The sequence below is a fragment of the Macaca nemestrina genome, chromosome 6, assembly GCF_043159975.1.
Source record: "Macaca nemestrina isolate mMacNem1 chromosome 6, mMacNem.hap1, whole genome shotgun sequence".
Lineage (NCBI taxonomy): Eukaryota > Metazoa > Chordata > Mammalia > Primates > Cercopithecidae > Macaca > Macaca nemestrina.
The window spans coordinates 1,726,598-1,748,000 of record NC_092130.1 but is presented as its reverse complement, the minus strand read 5'-3'; the positions used below and the strand labels follow the sequence as shown (position 1 = coordinate 1,748,000).

General features: G+C 42.0%; 1 protein-coding gene across 8 annotated transcripts in view; it reads right to left on the bottom strand.

The window, feature by feature from the left end:
• LOC105483992 (ring finger protein 130) overlaps positions 1-21,403 on the bottom strand; it is a 158,268-nt gene that overhangs the window by 78,995 nt on the left and 57,870 nt on the right. The window lies entirely within an intron of this gene.

Below are 21,403 nucleotides of genomic sequence, written 5' to 3'. Positions count from 1 at the left end.
GATGTGATACATCACGATTACTGACTTGCATATGCCAAAACATCCATCCCTGGGACAAATCCCACATTATATTGCTGTGTTATCTTTTTGATGTGTTGTTGGATTCACTTTCTTCGAACTGGGTTGAGGATTTTTGTGTCTATGTTCAAGGACATTGGCCTGCCGTTTTCTTATTTTATTGTGCCCTTGCCTGGTTTTAATATTGGAATAATCTGGGTCTGGTAGAATAAGTTAGAAAGAATTCTCTCTTCTTTCATTTTTTGAAATAGTTTCAGAAGAACTGACGTTAATTATCCTTTATAAATTTGATGGGATTTGGCAGTAAAGCCATCTGGTCCTGGGTTTTTTGTTGAGGGGTCATTACTATTTATTGCTCTGTTCATGCTTTCTGTTTCTTCTTGGTTCAATGTTGGCAGATTGCATGTGGCTAGGAATGTATCCATTTGCTCTAGGTTTTCCAGTATGTTAGTGTCCAGTTCTTCACAAACCTCTGATGATCCTTTGTATTTTGTTGGTTTCAGTTGTAATGTCTCCTTTTTCATTTCTGATTTGAGGCTTCTTTTATTCTTGGTCTTTTAGCCATTTATCTATTGAAAAAAACAACTTTTCATTGTGTTGATCCTTCGTATTGTGTTTTTAGTCTCTATTTCATTTAGTTCTATGCTGATCTTTATTATTTCTTTCATTCTACCAATTTTGAGTTTGGTTTACTCTTGCTTTTCCAGTTCCTTGAGGTGCATAACCAGGTTCTTCATTTGAAATATTTCTAATCGTTTGATTTAGGCATTCATTGATATAAACACTTCCCTCTTAGCACTGCTTTTGCTTTATCTTGTAGATTTTGGTATGTTTTATTTCCATTTTCATTTATTTCAAGAACTTAAGAAATATCTTTCTTAATATGTTTGTCAACCGTATGGTAGTTAGAGATCATGTTGTTTAGTTTCCATGCAGATACTATTTCCAAAGTGCATCTGGTTATTCAGCTTTATTCCACTGTGTTCTAGGATGCATGACATGATCTCTATTTTTAAAAATTTGCTGAGGCTTGTTTCTAATTCACAGTGTTTCTAAGGAATGTTACGTATGTTGAGGGAAATGTGTGTTCTGCAGCAATCTGATACAGTGTTCTGTACATGTCTGTTACGTCCATTTGGTACATAGTACAGTTCAAATCCAATGTATTCTGTTAATTTCTGTCTAGATAATCTGTCCAATGCTGACAGCAGGTGTATTAGTTTGTTTTTATGCTGCTATGAGGAAATACCCCAGACTGGGTAATTTATAAAGAAAAGAGGTTTAATCAATTCAGTTCTGCATGGCTAAGGCCTCTGGAAACTTACAATCATAGCAGAAGGCACCTCTTCACAGGGCAGCAAGAGAGAGAATGAGTGCCAGCAGGGGAAATGCCAGACGCTTATAAAACCATCCCATCAGATCTTGTGAGAACTCACTCTCTATCACAAGAACAGCATGGAGTTAACCGCCCCCATGGTTCAATTACCTCCCACCGGGTCCCTCACATGACACATGGGGATTATGGGAACTATAATTCAAGATGAGATTTGGGTGGGGACACAGCCAAACCATATCAGCAGGGTACTGAATTTCCCAATCATTATTGTATTGGAGTGTATCTATCCCTTGAGGGCTAGTAATATTAGCTTTACTTATTTATGAGTGCCATGGTGTTGGCTGTATAAATATTTTGAATTGTCATATCCTCCTGCAGAATTGATCCCTTCACTATTATCTTATTTATATTGTCTTTTTTACTTTTTTACATAATGTCTGTTTTATCTGACATAAGAATAGCTATTCCTACTTGCTTTTGCTTTCTGTTTGTGTAGCATACCTTTCTCTATCCCTGCACTTTCGGTCTATCTGTGTGTCTAGGTATCACACAGTTGTGTCATTTTTAAAAATCCATTCAGCCAGGCTGTATCTTTTAAGTGGAGCATTTAATCCATTTAGGTTCAAAGTTAACAATGATATATGACATTTTGTTCCTGAAATATATTGTTATCCAGCTGTTTTCTAAATTCTTTACTTTTTCTTCTGTCTTTGTAGTTTCATGGAGTTCTGTCATGGTGCCAGTTGATTCCTTTCTCTTCTTCGTGTAATTGTTTTATGAGACTTGTGAATTTTATACTTTCATGTGTTTTTATGATGGCGAATATCAACCTTTTGTTTCCATGTTTGGGACTCCTTTGAGCATTTCCTAACGTATTAGTCCAGTGGTGATGAATTCTCTTAGTGTTTGCTTGTCTGAGAAAGACCTGATTTCTCCTTCATTTACGAAGTTTATTCTAGCTGGATGAAAATTTTTCTCCTTGTAGCACTTTGAAAATAGCATTCCATTCTCTTCTGGCTTGTGTAGTGTATCTTTCCCTACCTGCTGAGAATGTCTGTTGTTTGTCTGATGGAGCTTCCTTTATAGGTGACTAGGTGTTTTTCTCTTGTTGATTTTAGAATTTTTTCCTTCACAATGACTTTAAGCAATCTGATGACTATATGGTCATGGTGAAGTCCTTTTGCAATGTGTTTGCCTGTTGTTAATCTTTGTGCCTCTTGTATCTGAATGACTACATGTCTTGCTAAACTAAGGAGTTGTTTTCATCTATTACTTCCTTAAATAAGTTTTCTAAAATCCTTGCTTTTTTCTTCTTCCTCTGAAACACCAATGATTCAAAATTTAGTTGCTTTATATAGTCCATGCTTCTTGGAGGCTTTATTTGTTATCTTAAAGTCTTTCTTTTCTGCGTTTTTGTGCAACCAGATTCATCCAAAACACTTGTCATCAAGTTGTGAGATGTTTTTCTTCTACCTGATCTAGTTCAGTGATCCCCCCAACCTTTCTGGCACCAGGGACAGGTTTTGTGGAAGACAATTTTTCCACAGACTGGAGGGTAGGGGATGGCTTCAGGATGATTCAAATGCATTACATTTATTGTGCACTTTATTTCTATTATTATTAAATTGTAATATATAATGAAATAACTATACAACTCACCATAATGTAGAATCAGTGGGAGCCCTGAGCTTGTTCCCCCACAAGTACATGGTCCCATCTGGGAGAGATGGGAGACAGTGAGAGATCATTAGGCATTAGATTCTCATGAGGAACACTCAACCTAGATGCCTTGCAAGTACAGTTCACAATAGGCTTCGTACTCCTATGAGAATCTAATGCCACCCCTGATCTGAGAGGAGGCAGAGCTCACGCAGTAATGCTAGCAATGCGGAGTGACTGTAAATACAGATGAAGCTTCAGTCACTCACCTGATGCTCAGCTCCTGCTGTGTGTCCTGGTTCCTAACAGGCCATAGACCAGTACCCATGGTCTAGATCACTGTTGGGAACTCCTGGTCTAAATCATGGTTAAAGCTTTCAAATGTATTTTGTAACTCCTTCAATGAACATTTCATTTCCAGGAGCTGTTTTTAAAATAAAAAACCCGTATTATTTGACATTTTGAGGATTTAAGGATCCATTGTTGGAGAATTACTGTATTTTTTTTGGGGGGGTGTCATACTATCTTTTTCATACTTTCTATAGTATTATATCGATTTCTTCACATCTGCACAAATAACTGCTTGTCCTTATTTTTGAATTTGTTGTTGGACTGCACATTTTTTAATCCTGAGGATGTTACTATGATGTAATTTGAGTAGGACTGTCTGACTTCGCTTCTGGGCGTGTTCAGTAGCAAATACTCTATGATTTCCTTGGATATAAACAACCTTAGTGTGGTGGATTTCTTACATGCTGGTTATAACAGTGGTGTATTGGGTGGGTGAGCTGGCTCATAACCTCCTGAGAAGCTGGGGTGGCATTAGCAATGGTGGTAACAGAAGTCATGAGAAGCTTTTCTTGTTCCCAAGTGCTGTGTACTTGTGTAAGCAGATGTTGTAATGGGCTATGTAGGTCAACCTCAGGTCAGCAGGTGGTAGTTGCAGGTCAGAGCTGGTTGCAGTTGTAACAGTAAGGTTTATAACTTATCTTTGTTAACCAGGAGAAGTACTTAAGTGTCCCATGTAATGGGATGGACCAGGGAAAGCTCAGTGGTTTGGGTCTTACACTCAGCCTCGGGGAAGAGGAGGGGACTGGTGGGGAGAGGTGAAGCTGGGTAGAGCTGGACTGGGCAAGACAGCCATTTGGTCTCCCAATAGCAGGCACAACCACTGGCTCTGACAGGGATCTAGGGACAGTTGCCAGACCCTGCAGAAATGCCTAGGCAAAGATTAGAGCAACTGATATTGCACCAGTGTCCCTACACAGGAAGGCAAAGGCAAACCAGCTGTTAAAACCAGGCAAACAGTATGGGACCCGCCTCTCTCTCACTCTCCAGAACCACTGGGACTCATTTCCTCATCCCAACCACAGGAATCAGAGAGACCATACAAAGCCTTCAGTCAGCAAAGCTGCCTTACGCAGTAAAACTTGCTACTGGGGCCAAAACCATACCTCTCAGGCAAATCTCCTGCTCCAGTCCCATGATGGGGGTGCAGGGGTCCAATTCTGGTGCCCGAAGCTGGAGGCCCAAGCTGTACTCATTTATCATTTCTGGGTGTGTGGGCCCCTTTCCAACCAAAGACCCAGTGTTCCAATCCTGGCATGAGACTTTACAATGCTAACAGATGCTGCTGCTGCTAGGTCATAGGATTCCCATACAGCTTGCCATGAGCTAGGATTGAGAATGGAGTCCTCTTATCAGCCACCAGGTTTGGGAAAATGCATGAGGTGCATCCCAGGTTGTTCCTTCTCAATGTCTCTCAGCTACTCCCTAAGTAAGATCGAGGGCTTGGGAGGCTCAAGGTGCTCTCCTGTGGCCTGGATTGTACAACTCCCCAATGGGAAGATGAACTGCAGAGGACACTCACTCCCCATCTCCTGTATTGGGGATTTTCTCAGTTTTTAGCCAGACTCTGCCAGGAGAACTGTCTCCGAATTTTCTCTTTCCCAGTGTCTGAAATGTTCTGTTTAATTCCTGTGTTCCTTCTTGGATAAAAGTTAATGATGTGACTACGTGCACACTATTTTGCTTTTTCCAAGTGGGTTAGGCATGCTGGAAAAGCCTCTAATCTGCTGGCTCTGGGGGAAAAACCCATACAAAGACTGTGTTTTCTATTTCTGTGAATAATATCACTGGCATTTTGATAGGGATTACATTCAATCTGCAGGTCACTTCTGATAGTTATTGTCATTTTCACAATATTAATTATTCCTATCCATGAACAAGGGATGTCTATTTTTTGTTCTCTCTTCAATTTCTGTCATCAGCGTTTTACAGTTTTCCTTGCAGACACTTTTCTCCTCTTTGATTAAATTTATTCCTGGGTATTTTATTATTTTTTGGTGGCTATTGTAAATAAGATGAACTTCTTGATTTATTTTTCCATGACTTAATTGTTGGTGTATATACATGGAACTGATTTCTGTATGTTAATTTTGTATTCTGCAACTTTATTTATTAGTCCTAAAAGAACTTCCAGTAAATAACATGTTAAATAGAAGTGGTGAAAGTGGGCATCCTGTGTTTTTCCACATCTTAGTGGAAACATTTTCTGCTTTTCCACATTCAGTATGATGTTAGTTGTAAGTCATATACGGCCTTTACTGTGTTGAAGTATGTTCTTTCTATACCTAACTTGTTAAGAGTTTATATCATGAAGCCACCTATCAAATGCTTTTTCTGCATCTACTGGCATTACCACGTTTTTTTGTTCTTCATTCTGTTGATGTGATGCATCACATTTATGGATTTGCACATGTTGAACCATCCTTGTATTCCCTGGGATAAATCCCACTTGTTCATCATGAATGCTCTTTTCAATGTGCTGCTGGATTCAGTTTGCTGGTATTTCGTTGGGGGTTTAAAAATTTATGTTCATCAAGGATACTCGTCTATGTTTTTATTTTGTTGCATCCTCATATGGTATTGCTATTAGGGTAATGCTGGCCTTGTGGATTGAGTTCAGAAGAGCTCCCTTCTCTTCAATTTTGTTTTTCTTTTTTAAATTAATTAACTAATTAATTTACTTATTTTGAGATGGAGTCTTGCTCTGTCGCCCAGGCTGGAGTGCAGTGGCGCAATCTCTGCTCACTGCAAGCTCCTCCTCCTGGGTTCACGTCTTTCTCTTGCCTCAGCCTCCCGAGTAGCTGGGACTACAGGCGCCCACCACCACATCCAGCTAATTTTTTGTATTTTTAGTAGAGACAGGGTTTCACTGTGTTAGCTAGGATGGTCTTGATCTCCTGACCTCATGATCCGCCTGCCTTGGCCTCCCAAAGTGCTGGGATTACAGGTGCGAGTTACCGCACCTGGCCTCGTCTCTTCAATTTTCTGAAAGAGTATAAGAAGAACTGGAATTAGTTCTTCTTTAAATGTTTGGTAGAATTCTGCAATAAAGAAATGAAGTGCTGGACTTTAATGGGAGACTTTTAATTACAGATTCACTCTCATTACTCTTAACTGCTCTGTTTGATCAGGTTTTCTATTTCCTTTTGATTTTATGTCGGTATAAGTGTGTGGGAAAATTTACTAGTGGTTTGTCAGTCTTATTTTTTCAAATATTTTTATTTCACTGATCATCTGTATTGTTTTAGTCTTTTTTAAAATTTTATTTCTTTTGGAGACAGGGTCTTGCTCTGTTGCCCAGGCTGGAGTGCAGGTTGGCTCACTGCAACCTCTGCCTCCTGGGCTCAAGTGATTCTTCCATCCAGCCTCCTGAGTAGCTGGGATTACAGGTGCACACCAACACGCCTGGCTTATGTTTGTATTTTTATTTCTAGAGATGGGGTTTTGCCATGTTGCCCAGGTTGGTCTTGAACTCCTGGACTCAAGCAATCAGACCACCTTGGCCTCCCAAAGTGCTGAGATTACAGGCATGAGCCACCATGCCTGACCCTTTAGTCTTGATTTTGCTTATTCCTGATTTGAATTTCATTACTATTATTATTATTATTATTATTATTATTATTGCTTCTTCTGATTTTGGGTTTGCTTTGTTTTCACTTTTTTCTTTGAGACAGAGTCTCGCTCTGTCACCAGGATGGAGTGCAGTGGCATGATCTCGGCTCTCTGCAACCTCTGCCTCCTGGATTCAAGCAATTCTCCTGCCTCAGCCTCCCGAGTAGCTGAGACTACAGGTGTGCGCCACCATGCCCAGCTACTTTTTGTATTTTTAGTAGAGACGGGGTTTCACCATGTTGGCCAGGATGGTCTCGATCTCGACCTCATGATCCGCCTACCTTGGCCTCCCAAAGTGCTGGGATTACAGGCATGAGCTACTCTGCTCGGCCTGTTTTTGCTTCTGTAATTCTTGAGATGCATCATTAGATTGCTTATTGCAAAACTTTCTGTTGTTTTGATGTAGGTGTCAATTGCTATGAACTTCCCTCTTTAAACTGCTTTTGCTATATCCCATAGGTTTTGGTATGTTCTTTTCATTTTATTGAAGAAATTTTAAAGTTTCCTTCCTAATTTACTCATTGATCCATTGGTTGTTTAGGAGCATGTTTGTAAATTTCCATGTATTTGTACAATTCCAAAAGTTTCTATTGTTACTGATTTCTACCTTTATTCCGTTTGTGGTCAGAAAAGATCCTTCGTATGATTTTAATTTTTAAAAGGTTTTTAAAATTAAGAAACACCATCTGACTATATTGCCCAGGCTGGTCTCGAACTCATGGACTCAAGAGATCCTTTCTGCCTTACCTGCCCTAGTAGCTGGGACTACATGCAAGCAAAACTGAGTCCAGCTGATCTCAAATCTTTTAATTTTGTTGAGACTTGTTTTGTGGCTTAACATGTGGCCAATCTTGCAGAATACTCTACTGGTGATGAAAACAATGTGTATTTTGCAGCTGTTGTATGAAATATATTGTAAATGTGTTACTTCCATTTGGTCTAAAGTGCAGTTTAAATCCAATGTTTCTTTATTTTTTTGAGATGGAGTATCGCTTTGTTGCCCAGGTTAGAGTGCAGTGGTGTGATTTCAGCTCACTGCAGCCTCTGCCTCCCAGGTTCAAGTGATTCTCTGCCTCAGCCTCCCGAGTAGCTGGGATGACAGGTGTGCATCACCATGTCTGGCTGACTTTTGTATTTTTAGTAGAAACGGTTTTGCCGTGTTGGCCAGGCTGGTCTCAAACTCCTGGCCTCAAGTGATCCGCCTGCCTTGGTCTCCAAAAGTGCTGAGATTACAAGTGTGAGCCACAGTGCCCTGCCTGTTTTTTATCTGATACAAGTATAGCCACTCCTGCTGAGATTTATGTCCCTTTGCATGGAATATCTTTTTTGCACCCTTTCATTTTTAGCCTATATGTGCCTTTAGAAGTGAAGTGAGTTGGCCGGGCATGGTGGATCCCCAGCACTTTGGGAAACCGAGGTGGGCGGATCACCTGAGGTCAGGAGTTCGAGACCAGCCTGGCCAACACGGTGAAACCTCATCTCTCTAAAAATACAAAAATTAACCAGTGATCGTGGTGGGCACCTGTAATTTATTCAGGAGGCTGAGGCAGGAGAATTGTTTGAAACCAGGAGGCAGACGTTGCAGTGAGCTGAGACCGCACCACTGCACTCCAGCTGGGGAGACAAAGCAAGACTTTGTCTCAAAAAAAAAAAAAAGAAAAAAGAAGAAAGAAGTGAAGTGAGTTTCTTATAGGTAGCACATGATTGTGTTACGGTTTTTAAAGATTTCATTTCACCAGTTTATGTCTCTTAAGTGGTGAAATTTAATTTGCTTACATCCAAGGTTATTACTGATAGGTGAGGACTTATTCCTGTCAATTTTTAATTGCCTTCTGGTTGTTTCATACATCCTTTGTTACTTTTGTTCTCTGCTATTGTTTATCATTAAGGTTTGGTGGTTTACTGTAGTGCTAAGGTTTGATTCCTTTCTCTTTCTCCTTTGTGCATCTGCTCTCTACCAGTGAGTTTCATCCTCTTGCATGTCTTCCTGGTAGTGAATACTAACTTTTCCAGATATAAAACTCTCTCAAGATGTATAACTTTCTCAATTTTTGTCTATTTCACCCCCATTTCTGAAGGATGGCTTTGAGGGACACAGTATTCTTCCTTGGCTAGCAATTTTCTGCTTTAAGCACTTTAATTCTATCATTCCATTCTCTCCTGGGATGTAAGATTTCTGTAGAAAAATCTGTTTTTAGTCTAATAGGGATTCCCTTATGTGACTTAATGCTGTTCTCTTGCTGTTTTGTGAACTCTTTCACTCTTGACAATTTGACTATAATGTGACACAGGGAGGATGTTTTCAGATTTACTCTTTGGGAACCACTGGGTTACCTGGATCTGGTGTCCATATATCTCCATAGACTTAGGAAGTTTTCAGATTTTATAAAATAGACTTTTAAAGCCTTTCCCCTTCTCTCCTTCTGGAACACCCATAATACAAATATCTGCTTGCCTAATGTTCCATAAGTTTTGTAGGCGTGCTTCATTATTTTTCATTCTTATTTCTTTTTTTGTCTCTGACTTGTTAATTTCAAATAACCTACCTTCACGTTGAGAGATTTTTACATATGATCGAGTTTGCTGTTGAAATTCTTCATTGTGTGTTTATTTTCATTCACTGAATTCTTTAGCTGAAGGATTTGATTCTTTCTTCTCTTTTGTTCGATTTCCTGTTCACATTGTGAACTGTTTCCCCAACTCTGTTGATGTCTATACATGTTTTCTTGTATCTCTCTGAGTTTCCATATGATCATAATTTTGAATTCCTTTTCTGGCAATTCATTGAGGTTTTTCCCATTGTAGTGTGTTACTAGGGAATTAGGTTCCTTTGATGGCATCATATTTCCTTATTTCATGTTTCTTGTGTCCCTGTGTTGATGTCTGTGTATCTGGTGGAGCAATCACTTCTTTCAAATTTTCTAGAGTGGTTCTCCTGAAGAAAGATTTTCACCTACAGTTTAGTCTTAGTGTGCCAGTTGGGAAAGGTGTGGTGACTATGTTTCTGGATAGGTGCAGTGGTACAGTGTTTGTGCAGTTTCAGCTGAATTCAACATCAGCAGTACCCATGGGTGCCTCAGTGGTATAGGCTGTGGATGTTTGTGGCAGTGGTGTAAGTTGTTATCCTTTCAAAGGCCTTTGAGGACCTACTATTCTTGCTTTCCCCACAATGAGGAGACTTAACCAAAGTGATCCCTGTTGGTGTGAAGTCTGATGTTACCTATAAGCAGCTGCAGCAGCACTGGATTCCAGGAGCAGGTGCTCAGAATGACTATGGGACCATGTCCTAGGCTCAGTCTCACAAACCTATTTGTGGCACCTGTGGCAAAGTAGGATATATGTTACCCACATGGTCAGGATCTGTGACTGTGAGGTACTCACTAGTAGCTTGGACCTAAGGGTCTACATTGTGGCTGTGACTCTATCCCTGGGAGTTAGGGTGTAACACTGGCCTGACTAGGTAGAAGGGGCATTCTGGAAGTTTGCGTCAAGGGTCTGGCTGCAATTCAGAAACACGAGCCAGCAGGGCTCAGTGGCAACTAGGGTCCCACGGAATGAAGCACCATACACTATTGACTATAGACCCTGGGATGGCAGGGCCCAGCAGTATCTTAGATCTGTGAAGTCCAGTGCAATGACAGCAAGCATCCCAGCTTAGGGGAGCAGAGCTGTTGTGTGGACCCAGCATGGGAGGGGGGGATAGCACAGTGATAATTCCACTCTCCAAGAGGAAGGTTATCTAAGCAGCTGAGCTTCTTGAAGACTAGCGCAGGTTCAAGCAAGCAGGGTACTGAAGTTCTGTGGCCTGTAAGGGCAACATGTCTCAGCTCAGTCACTGCTCTATTTCTTTGGGACATGGTGTACTGCATCAGCTCATTCCTGGCATGCACAACAGCTCAGTTTGGCCAAGGCATCAATTCCCCAAAGGATAAGTGTTGCATCAATTCCCCAAAGGATAAGCTCAGGCCCAGGGGGCATACTCTTTTGGGTGGGCCAGGCACCACTTCCCTGGGATGCTGGGAGCTGCTTCAGCTTAGGTACTGGGATGTGTGATCACTTTGGAGGGCCAATGCACCACTTCCTGGGATGCATGGCGCTGCTTCAACTGAGGCACTGGGGAGGCATGATTGCTCTGAGTGTTCAAGGTACTGTTTTCCCAAAACGCAGGATACTGCTTCAGCTCCCGTCCAAATCTGTGCGGGAAAGGATAGGTGGAGTGGCTCCATCTCTGCTTGGCTCCTCAAGAACAGAGCCAACAGCTGCACCCAGCTCAGCTTAGAGACGTAGGGCCACTGTGCTGGGGTGGTTTGGTGGCAGCTTAGCCTCAGGGACAAAGGGGAGCCATGACTACTCACCCCTGGAGCGAGACACACTTCAGTCACAGCTCCAATTCCAAGATGGTATAGCACAGCAGCTGTGTGGGCTGCCGGGGTTGGGGCACGGTGCTAGCTCCTTCTTTGTGGGGTGCACAGCCAGGTGGACTCAGCTGGGTTTAGTGTCTGTGAGGACTGGTGGGAACCCCAGTGGTGAGGTCTGCAGGTACCCACAGTGTTGAAGGGGCTGCTGGGATCCTCTCACTTACCTCCTCACCACAGTGAGTTCTTCCTGGTTCCCAGCTGATCCTGGTTAGAGGATGGGACAGTAGAGGCCCAGCGTTTCCTTCCCATCTCTATGTGGCTATCTCTGTGGCTATCTGAGACGTCTGCGCTCTCAGAGCTTCTGTCATTCCTCGGATGCACTTCTGTACTCTCCCTCTGTTATTTTCATTAAGTTGTTTATTTATTGTTCAGGCTTTTTTTGTGAGGAGGACAAGTTCTAAGGATTTCGAATGGGTCATTTTCCTAAGGTAACTCAGATCTGGGTTATTATTATTATTAAGGAATTTGAGGAGATTTCACAAGAATCTCACTGCTTCCATGTTGTTCAGATCAGAATGCTACAAGAGAGTTTTGAACAGAAAAGCTCCTGATGCTGTCTGAGGCTTGGAGAACGACAATCTTCCCTCCACAGGAGGCCCAGGTAGGGTCTCTAACATTTCAGAGACAAGAAGAGCCTGAACTAGGCAAGCAGCAGTAGGGAAAGAAAGAAGACCACAAAGTCAAGAAAAATTTAGCAGGTAAAACCAACAGAACCTCATGACTGACACGGAGGCACGCACGAAGAGGGGGGTTTGAGGAGAGGTGCCCCCAGACTTCTGGCTCGCTGACGAGCCGTGTGAGAGTGCCTGCCTCACACTGCATTATGGAATAGCCAAAAGCAGAGAGCAGGTGCTGGTGGCGGCAGTTCAGTCTTCAGCAAGCTGATGTGAATGCATGTAGGGTATCTAATGAGAGACCTACAAATATTTAGATATATCATATTTTCCACCTCTGAACTTTGAACACCTCTTACAGCAAAAGGACAAAATATCTCTTCTCTGTGTTAGGTATTAATGTCAATACCTTCACTGTAATTTTTCTTTGGACTTAGCTTCAGTATTACTACCTTCTTCTGAATTATCCTTTGAGTTTTTAATCAGCTCTTCAACATTTCCCATCACTTTGTGACAGGTAAACCTGTGACAGGTGTAAGTGTCTATGTATGTGTGTATAATCTGATCTCTTACTGGAATCTGTCTAAAAGCCACTATTTTTTAAAAATAATTTTTCATTCTAAGTCTATCTGCATCCTGCTAACTCTCAAGTACCTAAGATGAGGTGCAAAATTCTTTCATGAAGATCGCTTTTTATTAAGGTCTCTTACCTTCACCTAAATTCCATGCCATTAAGCCACTGTTTTTCAAGGTGTGGTCCATGGGACAGATGCATTAAATCTACCTTGAATGCTTAATAATGTATAATAATAAAATTGATACTAACTAAGGTTTATTCGGTACATACCATGTGCTAGGTACTGTTCTAAGCCCTTCACAAGTACTGACTCATGTTATTGTCACAGTCATTTTATGGGAAAAGAACTGTATTATCCCATTTTACAGAAGAGGAGATTGAGGCAGAGATTAAATAATTTGCCCACATCAAAAGCTGGTAAGTAGGCCCTATCCAGACTTGCTGAATTAAGGGGAGGAAAGATCTTGGAAATTTGCAATTTTAAAAAGTTCTCCCGCCCCCAAAAGGAGCTCTCACATGATTCTTTTGTATACTAAAGTTTGAGACTCACAAACCCTAGTTTCAAAGCATTTTCCCGTAACATGCTACCCACTTACTGATATTCTCTGTACTTCACACTGTGCCCTAATCCTTTAATAATAAAACTCCTCAAATTTATATCTCATCACACACAGAATGTTAGAAACGACAAAACCACAGAAAGGCATCATTTTACAAAGGAGAAAAACCAAGCCCCAGAAAGAGGTGAGGTGATCTGTCTGAAGTTACTAAAAGTATTCAGACTAGGACCATAGATATTCTTTCTACTCCAGTTCTTCCTCCACTATAAAATGCTGAAAAGACTTTCTATAGCACACAGCTTGAGGGGTTTGTTAGGGGCCAGATTATCTTATCTCATCTGGTCAAAGCTGCAACAGTAAACACTATTCCATATTTGAAATCAAAGTGGCAAAATGTTTGAATTGGCAGAAAACAAGTTAAAACAATTCATACGGCTTAATCTAACAGGAATAGTTTGTTCAAAGCCAGGTGGTTCAGAGTATATTAAGGATAGGTCACTCTGATGAAATTCATCTCAGGTTTCACCGTTCAGTAATCAGAACTCTCCACAGAATTAGAGTAAGTCTGGATCTGCACAGAGTAGGGTTTTCTTCTGGTAAACACTAGGGAAATCTAGGTATAGAATCTTTCCCCAATGCAAAGTGCCTTGTAGTCTTCACCCTAATTCATTCATTCACCACCACTTTTTTCCATTTTTTTTCTCAAAAGAAGCATCTGTTAACTCTTTTCCAAGAAACCATCTGCCTGTGCCCGGATCACTCCTCTCCTCTCTACATAACCTTAATTTATTAACATCATCTTCCTTTGTTCTTCAACATTTCCTCCTTTCATAGCTCCTTCTCCCTAAGTCTCTTGCATCAGAAAAGAATCGTATATCACTCCACTGCTAAAAAACTGTACTGATGGCCTGGCACGGTGGCTCACGCCTGTAATCCCAGCACTTTGGGAGGCCAAGGCGGGCGGATCACCTGTGGTCAGGAGTTCGAAACCAGCCTGGCCAACATGGCAAAACCCCGTCTCTACTAAACATACAAAAATTAGTCGGGTGTGGTGGTGGGTGCCTGTAATTCCAGCTACTCGGGAGGCTGAGGCAGGAGAATGGCCTGAACCTGGGAGGCAGAGGTTGCAGTGAGTTGTTATCGAGCCATTGTACTCCAGCCTGGGCAACAGAACAAGACTCTGTCTCCAAAAAACAAAACAAAACAAAAAACAGTACTGATTATAGAATAAAGTCTAACTTTCTTATGTGATTCATGCCCTTCATAGTCTAGTGACAATTTATTCATCTAATATCAGTTCAACAGTCACAAGGCTCCTGCCCACTATTCCTGATGTTCCAGTCATTCAACTCTTTCATCTCTCTGTGGAAAATGATCCGTTTGCCTGACTCTCCTTCATCTCCATCTGATGAAGTCTTATTCATCCTTTAAAATTCAGCTCCAAGGTCACTACCTACCTTCTCTGTGAAGTGTCCTTGACTCACTGAGAGTAACATCATTCTGCCCCCAAAGAATAACTCTTATACCACACAGTATTTTGACTGCATCTGTCATTCGAACAGAAGGTAAGCTCATTCTTGAATTCATTTAAATATTTACTGAGGCAGTGCGATGTGCCAGGCCCCATGCTAAACCCCAAAGGATATAGAAATGAATTATCTTCCAAAGACCATGATCTTAAGAGCATATTTTGTGCTTTAAAAAAAATCAGATCTTAAGCCTCTGACATGTAATATTTAGAAGGCATATAATACAGTCTCTGTATATGAAAAGTGTTATTTATTTACAAAATAGCAGGACATTAAAAAGAAGGTATCAGAGTATCTTCAGTATCTTTTAAAAACTGGTAAGATAATAACTTCTCAGCTCAAACATCTATTTCCCCTTTCCAGTTCTTTTGGAATTGTTAATCCTTAAGAAACATAATGAACAAAATTCACTCTGCTATCCAAAATGACAAAAGAAGTCTGTTTTGGGGTCATATAATCCTTTTCTGTAGGACAAATCTTGGCAGTATATACAATACTTCTTCTCTCCCAATTTGGAAGAAAACAAAAAAAAAAACCTTTTGAACCCACCATTTTTCAAAGATTAACTGTACTCATGCAAAGTTTTAGCTTTTCTCTGACACAGGAATGTTCCATGTATTTCCACACTCCCCTGACAGGCAAATGCATTCTCCAATTAGCTACTCAATGACCTTTCATGATGAAAATAGGCAATAAGAGTGTACTTAATTTCAGCAACCCTGAGATATTTATAAAGTCAAACGATATTATATACACATGTTATGGCAAGAAGCTTTTACAAATTTTAAAGACCTTAAAAAGCATAAGCATTTTCACTGGGAAGTTTTAAAAACACATTCTACATTCAGGTGTCCATGAAGCTGCAGAATGTTTTACATCTGCCCCATCCCTAAACAGTAAAATGAAAACTTCATCGTTCTGCTTTAGAAACCAAATTTGACCACTTTGAAATTACAGGTGCAATATTAACCATGTAACTGTTAAACATTTTACATGCTTCAGAAAATCCTTAAGCATTCATTCAAAATAAAGGTAACAAACATCTACCCTTTTGTGTAAAACAACTATCACTGACTTAATTCAACAGTGACATTTAAGTTTACTATCAGTGGGAATCTGAACTATCTAGACCTATAGATAGTAATTAGATGCATTCTGACAGTTTTCCAGGAAGAGCAAACCACAGACACTCAGCCATGAACTGAAAAGCCAAAGCATTAGATTCTTATATCACACGTAAAATGTTCTCAATTGTGAGCATTTTACTATGTTTAGAAAGTTATTTACAACGTATGGACCTCTTTGGCAACACGTTCTACAGGAAGAACTGCTTCATGGTAACAGTTTGTGGGGGCCGGGTGTGGAGGTTCATGCCTTAATTCCAGCACTCTGGGAGGCTAAGGCAGGAGGATCACATGAGGTTGGGAGTTTGAGACCAGCCTGGCCAACATGGTAAAATCCCATCTCTCCCAAAAACACAAAAATTAGCCAGGCATGGTGACGGGCACCTGTAGTCCCAGCTACTCGGGAGGCTGAGGCAGGAGAATCGCTTGAGCCCAGGAAGCAGAGGTTGCAGTGAACCAAGATCACGCCCCTGCACTCCAGCCTGGGCGACAGAGCGAGACCCAGTCTCAAAAAACAAAAACAAAAACAGTTCGTGGGAGAAAATCAGAGTCTGTCCTTAAACTCACTGGTTTTCCTTTGCTAATATTCTGGCTTCTCTTTTAAAATAGCCAAAGGTTTCAACCAGTCTAGCTGTTGCCACCTTCTTATTAAACTTTAATAAGCTAAGCTTTTTAAGCCACATAAAAATTTCATCAAGCATTTGTCAACCTTAGGGAAAACGGAAGGAGGAAAAAAGGTCAGAACATCACTTTCCACCACAGTAGCATCTGGAGAGAGATGCTTTGGAAGGATCCTGCATGCAGTCAGCCGCAAAATAAATGCTAGGAAACAAGCTCGCTGTTTGTGGCCTGCACCAGATGGCGATTACGTTTACTCCTTCATCACCCGCAGGCCCCACACTGGGTGCTAATTAAAGCACTATCTTCCAATAGCAGGCTCCTGGGACAACTGTGAGCCTTTGTTCCAACGTCCTCGGGGTGTGCTGCACGCAGTCCACTGCTACAGGCTTGCTTGTCAAGAACACCGCTTCAGAGCAGCTCCTTATCATTTTACTTTCAGTGTTTCATATGTCAACATATTTTAAAAACAAATCTTTAGTTTTGTTTTTTTTCCCAAACTATTACATGTTATAGGAGGGAAAAGGAGGTGGGCTGTCTGGGGTCCTCAAGACATGAGAAACCGGTGGTGGGTTCCAAGCGTCCTTCCTTCCCCCACAGATCTCTGACAATGTGCTGCAGAAGCCTCCAACCTGGAACTGCCAACAGGACCAGAGCAGCCCCACCGCCAGAGCACCCCCACCGCCAGAGCACCCCACCGCCAGAGCACCCCACCGCCAGAGCACCCCACCGCCAGAGCACCCCCACCGCCAGAGCACCCCACCGCCAGAGCACCCCCACCGCCAGAGCACCCCACCGCCAGAGCACCCCACCGCCAGAGCAGCCCCACCGCCAGAGCACCCCACCGCCAGAGCACCCCACCGCCAGAGCACCCCACCGCCAGAGCACCCCCACCGCCAGAGCACCCCACCGCCAGAGCACCCCCACCGCCAGAGCACCCCCACCGCCAGAGCACCCCACCGCCAGAGCAGCCCCACCGCCAGAGCACCCCACCGCCAGAGCACCCCCACCGCCAGAGCACCCCCACCGCCAGAGCACCCCACCGCCAGAGCACCCCCACCGCCAGAGCACCCCACCGCCAGAGCAGCCACACCACCCCGCCCCACCGCCAGAGCACCCCCACCGCCAGAGCACCCCACCGCCAGAGCACCCCACCGCCAGAGCACCCCCACCGCCAGAGCACCCCACCACCCCGCCCCAGAAAAAGCCAAGAAAAGCCCAACTCCTCTAGCCAAAGTACCAGGAGAAGAACGGCCTAACATCAGAAAACACCTGGGTAATGCTCATTCTACTCCAGCCAGGCGCCAAAGGAAAAATCACCATCCCCCTCCCGCCCTGGTCTCACAGAGCCCAGTGGGAACAGGCTCTCCCAGCCCTCTCCTCAGGAAGGAAACTGTGCACACTGGTCTAATTAACATCCAGAGAACACGCCACCCAACAGCAGAATATTTTTTCCAAGCACCAAAGAAACACTGACTAAGACAAACCACATCCTAGATCATAAAACCTCAAGAAACAGAAGCGGACTGAAATCATATAGTATTTCTCTGAGCATAATGGAATCACACTAGAAATCAGTAACACAAAGATAATAGTAAAATCTTGGCAGGGCACGGTGGCTCACACCTGTAATCCCAGCCCTCTGGAAGGCCGAGGTGGGAGGATCGTTTGAGGTCAGGAGTTCAAGACCAGCCTGGGCAACACAGTGAAACCTCATCTCTACCAAAAAATACAAGTTAGCCAGACATGGTGGCATATGCCCATAATCCCAGCTACTCGGGAGGCAGAGGTAAGAGAATCACTTGAACCCAGGAGGTGGAGGTTGCACGGAGCTGAGATCATACCGCTGCACTCAGGAAAGGAGTAAACATAATGAAGGAGTAAATGTAATCACCATCGGGTGCAGGCCACAAACAGCAAGCTTGTTTCTTAGCATTTATTTTTAGTAGAGACGGGGTTTCACCGTGTTAGCCAGGATGGTCTCGATCTCCTGACCTCGTGGCTTGCAGTCTGTATTTTGTTTTGTTCAACCTCTTAACAAGGTTTTCAAAAAGCAAAAATTTCTACTTTTTATGAAGTTTATTAATTTTTTCTTTTATGAATTGTGCTTTTGGTGTCAAGTCTAAAAAGTCTTTACTTATCCCTAGATATCCCAAAGATTTTCTACTATTTTTCCTGAAAGTTTTATATTATGTTTTACATTTAAGTCTGTGATTCGTTTATTTGAAGGCTTTGCTGTTTTCTACAGTAAGAATTAAGGGCTATAAATTTCTCTCTCAACACTTCTTTAAGGCTGTGCCTCACATATTTTGATATGCTATATTTTCATTTTCATTCAGTCCTATGTATTTTTTCTTTTCAGATTTATCTACACATCATTGAGAAGCATATTGCTGAATTTCCAGTAGTTTAGAGATTTTACTTTTTTTTCTCCTTTTGAGAGAGGGTGTTACTCTGTCACCCAGGCTGGAGTGCAGTGCCACGATCACGGCTCACTGCAGCCTCTGCTTCCCAGGGTCAAGCAATTCTCATGCTTCAGCCTCCTGAATGGATGGGGCTACAGGCGCACGGAACCTTGCCCAGCTAAGTTTTTGTGTTTTTAGTAGAGATGGGGTTTGCCATGTTGGCCAGGCTGGTCTTGAACTCCTGACCTCAAGTGATCCATCCACCTTGGCTTCCCAAAGTGCCGGTATTACAGGTGTGAGCCACTGCGGCCGGCCCGTGATTCCACCTATTTAACATTCTTGAAATGACAAAACTATAGAGATGAGACACCGATGAGCGGTAGATTAGGGAAGGGGTTTGGTTATAAAAGAGCAGCACAAGGGACCCTTGTGACGGAACTGGTCTGTATCCTGACCGTGATGTTGGTCACGTGAATCTACACATGCGACAAAACTGCACAGACTAAAGACAGACACACATACACACACACAAATAAGTACAAATTAAACTGGAGAGATGGGGAGATTTCAGTGTATTCAGGAAGATCAGTGGATTTTATCCATGCCAGTCTCCAGGTTATGATACTGACCACAGTTATACAAGATGTTTTTACTCAGGGAGAAAATGAGCGAAGGGGATAAGAGACCTCTTTGTATTTGTATTATCTCTTACAAATGCAAGCAAATCTACCTTTTCCTGAAATGCATATAACCTGAAACTAATCATGAAGGAACATAAGACATCGGATAAACTCAAATAGAAAATAATTGATCTGTACTTTTCAGAAACGTCAATGTCATAAAACCAAGTAAGAAGAGACAACTGAATGCAAAATCCAATGAGCTCCAATCAATCCAGGATTTTCTCTGCTATAAAGGTCATTATTGAGCCAGTTTTACAAAACCCAAGAAAGGTCTATCAATCAGATAATGTATTATATCAATGCTAATTTACTGATTTTGACAACCACACTATGGTTATGTAAGAGAATGTTGTTTTTAAAAATATACAACAAAGTATTTAAGGGTAACATGGCATCATGTCTCAAACTTACTCTCAAATAGTTTTGTTAAGGTATATATACAAAGGCTGAGGATGGTGTTTACACCCATAATCCCAACACTCAGGGAGGCCAAGGTGGGAGGATCGTTTGAGCCTGAGTTTGAGACCAGCCTGGGCAACACTGCAAGACCTGGTCTGTGCAAAAAATTAAAAAGTTAGCGAGGCATGGTGATGCATACCTTTAGTCCTAGCTACTCAGAAGGTTGAGGCTGGAGGATCGCTTGAGCCCAGGAGTTGGGGCTGCAGTGAGCCATGACTGCCACCACACTCCAGGGCCTTGCCCTGTCTCTTAAAAAAAATTTTTTTTAATTAAAAAAGTATAGATACCTAGAAAAGGAAATATAGTAAAACATTAACAGCTGTAGAATCTGAGTGAGGGGAATACCTAACACTTATCTTGCACATTTTTGTTAAGTCTAAAATTACAAATATAAAAATTATCAAAATAAAAAAAATTAAAAGTGCACAGGCAGAGCCTGGCACATAAAGCTTCAATAAACTACAGTGTTTGGGTATTTTATATCTACTTTCAGATGAAGAAAGAAGTTGAGATGCTAAATAAACTGTCCATCAGGGATGAGGGATCATGGGAAACCGGCGGTACAGAAGGGAAGTGAGCTGAGACTGGTTCTGTGCCAAAGTCTGTGCTGCTTCCACTAGAAAGAGGAAGGATAAAAATCCCAATGTCCCTGTCCCCACAGGGATTTCAATGTACTGTGTTAGGAGAAGATAGCGTTATACAAAAATTGGCTTCAAGCCACTCTCCAAGCAAGTCACTTCTTAGTTTTCCACATGCAAAGTCTAGGCTAGGGACCTAACAGCCCGAACCTGGATCCTAGGGTGGGTATTCTGTCCACAGCACATCAAACAAACTTAAGTTACCAACTGAGAGCCACCGTCTCCAGGCCCTCATACCAGGGAAGCACACTGCTTTTCCTAGGTTTATTCACTCAACCCAAACTCCCTGAGCACCTCAGATGTGCTGTCAACGGAACTTCTAGGATGACTATCCAGAGAAATGTGTTCTGTTGGTCCTCCCCACCTCACCCGTACCAACCATGTCTGAGCTTAGATGACAGAGGTTTTTCACTGATTTCGTTTTCTAAATAGATAATACTTTCCCAGTTCAAAATTCACATGGGAAAGAATTTCACACAGGAAGGGGTAGTGTGAAGTCTCCCTAACCCCCCTCCTAGTTCCCATTTCCAGAAACATCCAAAGTTACTAGTTTAAAAATGCAACTATGTGATATTTCTCCAAATTAATAGAATTATCTAGATAATACTATGATATCAAGCTATCTACCTGAACAGACTATTCTAGGTGATCACAACAAATGTAGTATCCTTTAGGTTATTTTAAATATCCCTTAAATACTTGTGTAGACATTTTCAACATATTAAAATGACCGAGTAAGGTAACAACATTTTTTAAAAGAAAAAACATGTTAGTAAGATGCATGGACACGACAGATGTCTGTGAA